Genomic DNA, 7,114 nt, shown 5'->3' with positions numbered 1-7,114 from the left:
AGTTATTTAGTATGTTTGATTGTTATATACGAAATTTTTAGTGTATATTAGATTTTTGTTATTTACAATATGTGGGTTTGTTATATACTACATTTTTGTTGTATACTTTATGTTTGTTTGTTTTGTACTAAGCTTAAATTAAAATTTATGTGTGTTTGTTAAGTACCTGATTTTTCTTATATACTTGATTTGTGTTATATGCTATAATTATATACTAGATATTTGTAAGCTATGTGCTGAATTTTTATTATATACTTGATGGTTGTTGTGCACCATATGGTTGTTATGTACCATCTTTATATTATAAACTATGAGTATGCATATTGTATACCAAATTTTTCCATCTTATAAACTATGAGTATGCATATTGTATACTAGATTGTATACCATATACTAGATGTTTATCTATTACTAGAAGTCTATTTGTTGTATACTACAATCTTAATTGTTAAATTATCGATTTTTATTATATACTATGTGTTTGTTAAATGTAAGTTCAAGTAGTTTATTGTGTGTTTTAAAGAGTAATCAAGGAAACCAAGGTTATAGCGGTAATCAAAAGAATACAATCCAGAGCAAGGACCAGACATGGAAAATATACATAAACAACAAAGAACATAAAGTAACTAAAATCATACATACAAAGTAAGAAAAGCAAATGAGCAATTCAGACTCCACTTAAAAATGGAAGCATGGACCAAGACATGGAAATAAGAAAAAAAATACAGGTTGTTTTTAAATACTTCATCAAATTGCGAATTCTGCCCGATTGACTTTAATCGGTTAAGATATAGCTTATTTTTGTACTATGTAAGGTTATTTTTAAACGGATAATCCTTTAGTTAAAGTGTGGTTTTCATTACCTCTTTAGTCGTTTTGATGTTGACTCATTGTGCATTTGCAGACTTGTAATCCGTTTGTACAAATTTTTCCATACCCTTGGCAGTTCCATACGAAAAATAATGATTTCAGGAAAATTTGCCTGGGTTCAAATGAAAGAGTAATCAAGGGAAGCAAGGTTATAGTGGTAATCAAAAGAATATAATCCAGGGACAAAGACCAGACATGGAAAACAGACACATACAACAAAGAACATAAAGTAACTAAAATCATACATACAAAGCAACAAAAGCAAATGAGCAACTCGGATTCCACTAAAAACTGGGAGCATGGACCAGGTGCACCGGTAGGGTAAGCGTCCTCTGCTTTTCTAGAAACACCTGCTCTTCTGAAAACTAAGGATCCTATATATTAAAAATCAATAATCCTCATATATTCAATCTTTGACGATCTGACTGGTCATTGGCAAGAGTTTGAATGAAAACTAAATGATTTGGGGAACATCTTAATTTGCGATCGTTTTAAGAATAGGTACTGCTTATAATAAACACAATTACTATGCAGTCTTGTAAACAGTAGTGCAATACTTTATTTAAGGTTTTTCTAACATTCGTTCCGAACAATTTTTTAGCACTTTCATAAACCGCAAAGAACAAAGTTAAATAAATAAGAAAATTTAATTGCTGATAGATTCCAGTCTAATTTCAAATTTATTTCTTCATTAAAACCTTATTTAGTTTGCAATTATTTGAATATCGTATTTGGACTGTGGACACATCGCCGTTATGAGTCACTGTACCAAGTACTGAAAGTCCCGGAAAAGAAATAACAAATTATAACAAAGCAAATTAAATATTTTAGAATACATGTAATGACAAATATCTGCTGAATAACATGCTGCTCATATAAATCTGAAATTATTTTATTGTGTATTGATTTATGAAATTCATGTGAACTTGACATAAAATAATGTCGTTACGAAACAATGTCTCGACAGCGGCTGTCATTCCCTGAACCAAACTGTTAAAATAACCAGTCTTCTCATTGGTGACTCCTTTAACCAAAGAAAGTTTTATGTGTCGATCGTCAACAAGTGTGAAGAAAATATTGCCATACAAGTTTTCTGAAATTAAATATAAATTCTTTTTTATCAATTTCGGATATTTTTCCGCAATTTCCAGGTTATTGCTACGTTTACATCATAAACTTTAGTTGAAATGATTGATTCGCCCTAGTGTGAATAGTGTTTAACACTTATTGCGGAGCAGTATTAATGTTGCTAGACAATTTTACTCACTAGTATGTGACAAGTGCCACTGATAAAGCAGGGCATGCTTTCCCTCCCGGAGCACTTGATGTCACTCCTATTTTTGGAGGTGTTCATATTGGCAATGTTTTAGATTTTAAAAGTGTGATATCTTGTTTCCTTTACATTCAGTTTTTATATGTAATACATTTTATTCTGTTCACTACATTTTGTATGTAGCTCGACTTTTTTTCATGTGTTTGCGTTTAGTATTCCACATATTTGAATTTTCCCACTGCTGCCACCGGTAATAGGAACTTAAACCAACTGAGAGTTCTAGACAGTAATATTTAACGCACCTAAGGGTGTCTAAGATTTCCTTGTCTTGCATTCTCCAGTAGTGTTTGATTTTTTTCCTCTCTCGATTAACACACAATAAGAGTCTTTGAGAATCCCATGAAAATGGACAACAAAGGGGAGGGGGGTATGTCTTCATACCTCCGTTTAAATTCATGTGCTGAATCAACATCATGAAAAAGTCTTTAGCCAAGATAAATCTACCCTTGAAAATATCCAGTGTAAAACATTCATATCAGTCCCAAGAGCCAGTTTTTACCCTTTTGACACAGCTGATTTGCATGAATGTGTCATTTACTAAAAGTTAAAAATGGCATTTAACAAATATAGAATATCACAACTGTTGTTTTAAATTGATAATAAATTTACATGCTTTCAAAATTATTGCCCAGATTAAAATTTATAAAGTTATGATACGTTAGTAACTTATAAATGTGATATAAAATTAACAAAATATTGAGCACTACTGTATACGAATATTTCATTTCATTTTAAATTGTCGAATTTATTGCATTAAGGACGCTGAACTATCAGAAAGCCGCCAAATTGAAAAATATACTAATTAATGTATTTTGCAGGCCTATTATAGCACTTCGCATGTTGAAATTTATTTTGTTTCAGTCTTAGTATACGCCAAGTAGGCTATCAAAAGAACATGCTTGTTCTAAAATAGCTTTCAAAAATATTATTTTAAGCTGATATATTTAAGTTGTAGCCGAAGGCTTCTTATTGTATAAAGTTCCATTTGATTCTGGTCACCTGCTTGGTTGGACACATAAATGGTGTTTTAAAATTAATGTTTCGATTACTTTTGCTGGCTTCCCGAAATTCCTTTGCATGCATTTACATGTACAAGACGTTATGAGATATTGCATTGTGACATTACAAATGTCGCGTACATCTGTTGGTGAGATGAAAAAAAAATTGTCATGGCTTTAGATGAATTATCCGTGTCTAAAGAGTGATAAAAACATGCCCCAATGCAAGAATGAAAAACTTACAGTCATAAATTATTTGCATTTTAAGACGCGTGTTTTAACTCAAAATGAAGTCGTAAATCACATGATCATGTTATTGTATTACCAAGTAAACATTTTAAAGGAAAATTGAACAAAGAGAGACAATTCAAATTGACTGTTAAAATTATATTGATCCGTGCGATTTTTGACATCTTTCAGTATTTTCAGGAAATGTAGAGAACCCATTTAAGGGTGATGGTTTAATATGTAACACTATATTTTGTGTCGTTCAGATAACTTTCCACGACATCAAATGGAGTTTGTAAAAATGCAATACATAAGAAGGGGAGACAAAAGAACATCACCTACCTCGTTTATACATAAATTTTATAAAAAAAAACTTCTTCGTATAGCTTAACAAAAGGTTCAACGTTACTCTGGTGGGTGTTCACAATGACAAAAAAAGAAATAAACATACATTTTATCCCAAAAATTACCAACATAAAAAAAGTGACAATAATCAACCACGCCTACAAAATAATTAATTCCAATTACACGTCCTGATTATATTAGTAACAAATCAGATGTAATCCCCTCATATTGCTAAATCATTAGCCCCGTGCAGGTCCGGGTGTCAAAAGAATAGGCCTGCAGCAGCGCTAAGCTTGTCGTAAAATAGTGCTCAGAACCTTAGCCGTGGGCTAGTGCGCTCTGCCCACAGAGCAACTGGGTTATGTGCCCCAGGTTGTGGAATGGGGTACCCGTGGCGTGTTACATGCTGGGGTTGTCATAGCGAATCATAGTGGTGCACCGTGTTGGGAAAGATGCCACGTTCTTCGCACATTAAAAATCCCTACTGTGGTATTCTTCCGGAGTAGGAACCACAGCAGGCTAAATTGCTTGACCCTACCCACTTCTCCCTATTTCCAGTGGCAATCAAAATTTGGCGACCTCATTATCCTTGTGTCCCATCCTATTTTTCATTCATCATCATTTCATGTTCATTTTATCATTCACTTCATGTTCATCGCCTGAATATAGCTGAAATATTGCTGCTCGGGCGTTAAACCCCAACAAACAAACAAACAAACTAAATCAATAATTTGCTATACACTAATATCATATGATTATCACGTGAATCGAGCGTGAGATTATTATTATACAATTCAGTTTTCACAAACATATAATAATCATTAGTACAGCATATCGAAATTTGAAACATACACGATTGGTTTCTTTGTAATTTAGCGAGCCAATATTTACACATGAAAATCATATGATTATTATATAAATCGAGCAACATATGAACAAAATATTGTGTACTCTACAAAACCTATATGTAAAAAAATATCATATTAAAAATATTTGTAAATTATGCCTACCATCGGATACAGGGTTACCGTAGATGTACTTCAGATAGCGACTTTTATAGAGTTTCAGTTTTATTTTACCCCCAAGAGGCATACGCCGGTTTTCTCTTGTTACTCTACATTTAGTCTGTCTAGAAGTATCCAACTCTGCATTGAAAGGTTATTGATGTTCACCAAGAAGTACTCGTAGATCTTTGAATGTAGGTACTGAAATAAATACTTCAATAATCTTAATTATGCAAAATTATACAATATACATGCATGAGTAATATATCAAATCGACATTTATACTTTGCTAATTTTCGTTTCTGAGTTTGCCAAAATATTATGCGGATAGAACACGTTTTAAAGGGTTTAATGATAAATACTTTTTAAATTAGTAATTAGGACAGGTACAACAAAAACTTGTTCCAAGAAATAAATAAAAATGAAAATAACTTTATTGGGGTAACTAGTGAAAGTGTTGAACAAAGTGTGGCCGTTTACCTTTCTGTTCTTTCTTCATTACGCGCATGAGAATGTCACATGACAGAGGTATACCAACTACGTCTGTGCCCCTACCGAAACAGTTATAGGAATCAGTTAACACCTTCCCAAAGACATGATGATCTGAATGTACACCATGAATTCTCAGTACCTAAAACGGTTTCAAATAATAGTTTAAACCAGGAACAAATTAGACGTGGTTTTGTTATAACCATTTCTTTGACTATTGCCTGGAGTTCGGTGATTTTGTTATAACCGTTCCATTGACTATTGTCTGAAGTTCAGTAATTTTTTTTTATAACCATTCCTTTGACTATTGCCTGAAGTTCGGTGATTTTGTCATAACCATTCCGTTGACTATTGCCTGGAGTTCAGTAATTTTGTTATAATCATTCCGTTGACTACTGCCTGGAGTTCGGTGATTTTGTTATAACCATTCCATTGACTATTGTCTGGAGTTCAGTAATTTTTTTTATAACCATTCCTTTGACTATTGCCTGAAGTTCGGTGATTTTGTCATAACCATTCCGTTGACTATTGCCTGGAGTTCAGTAATTTTGTTATAATCATTCCGTTGACTACTGCCTGGAGTTCGGTGATTTTGTTATAACCATTCCATTGACTATTGTCTGGAGTTCAGTAATGTTTTTTTATAACCATTCCTTTGACTATTGTCTGGAGTTCAGTAATTTTGTTATAATCATTCCGTTGACTACTGCCTGGAGTTCGGTGATTTTGTTATAACCATTCCGTTGACTATTGCCTGGAGTTCGGTAATTTTGTTATTACTATTTGTGTATCATGATTGTGTATCATTTGTACATTTTTTTATCAAATAGAATGTATTTCTTCCTGATTTTTGTAATGCAAATTAACATACACATGTAGCCAAATACACAACAGATTTATACATATTTATTATTTGTTTTACAGGTCAAAGACTTTTTTTATATAGACAATTTTTTTTCGCTATTGAATGGACAAAATCAACAAATTCATTCACAGCAAATAAGATGTTGATTAAAGACTCACCGACAAGTGTCCTTAAATACATTTTGTCTTATGAATACTAGTTGTACCTGTCCCTTGTCCATGGTATTGCCTTCTCCCTGTCCAAAGTACCCCTGCGACACTATTGCAAGACACGGCAACTCGTGTTTTCTAATGAATTCTGTTATATTTAATTCTTCATATTCTGTTCTTTAAAACATTTCCAATTTTGTTTTCCTCCCCAAATCACGTTAGAACAACACTTTAGCTATTGTAGTTAGTCGATAGGTAACAAGACTATTTTATCTGCGCTCAGGAACTTACTGATCTACAGAACTCTTACACATGTAAAATCAATAGATTATTTCGACATTTATTTGTCTTTTATATTTACATGATAAATATATGCGTGCATGATGACATTCGACAGAAGTATTTATGTTTGCGAATTTAGGTTTTTTTTAGTTTGTTAATACTTTCAACACTTTGATTCTTTTGATATTTTATGCCAAAACGTAACGATGCCGAGTTTCGGGGATTTGATACATCGCATCTACCAAAAGAACTTGATATAAAGGATACTACAGACACTCTGAAGTTAGCCTCATATCTTGACCTACACTTAGAAATCGATAGTAAAGGAAAACTATTGACCAAACTTTACGACAAACGTGATGACTTTTCATTCAGAATTTTCAACTTTCCTTTCATCTGAGGCAACATCCCTTCGGCTCCTGCGTATGGAGTGTTCATATCACAACTCATACCTTATGCCAGAGCTTGCCGAAACTACGCATACTTTTTGTATCGCGCTAGAACTCTAACTCTGGAACAGGGTTATGTTGCTACAAGATTGAAGTCATCAC

At 32.9% G+C, this 7,114-nt stretch overlaps 1 long non-coding RNA gene across 2 annotated transcripts; it reads right to left on the bottom strand.

The window, feature by feature from the left end:
• Positions 1 to 1,746: 1,746 nt before the first annotated feature.
• On the bottom strand, positions 1,747 to 6,545 carry LOC148598871 (uncharacterized). Of its 2 annotated transcripts, none has more exons than XR_015918462.1 (4): positions 6,338 to 6,545; positions 5,259 to 5,409; positions 4,785 to 4,979; positions 1,747 to 1,963 (listed from the first exon to the last, which is right to left on the bottom strand). It is a non-coding gene; the product is annotated as an uncharacterized LOC148598871 (long non-coding RNA). The 2 variants fall into 2 exon arrangements; XR_015918463.1 differs by having other exon boundaries at positions 4,785 to 4,964.
• Positions 6,546 to 7,114: the final 569 nt, after the last annotated feature.

Source organism: Perna viridis, chromosome 14 (genome assembly GCF_037379345.1).
Source record: "Perna viridis isolate PV_CMFRI_1.1 ecotype Kerala chromosome 14, ASM3737934v1, whole genome shotgun sequence".
Lineage (NCBI taxonomy): Eukaryota > Metazoa > Mollusca > Bivalvia > Mytilida > Mytilidae > Perna > Perna viridis.
The sequence above is the reverse complement of the archived record's forward strand: the minus strand, read 5'-3'. Positions and strand labels throughout refer to the sequence as shown.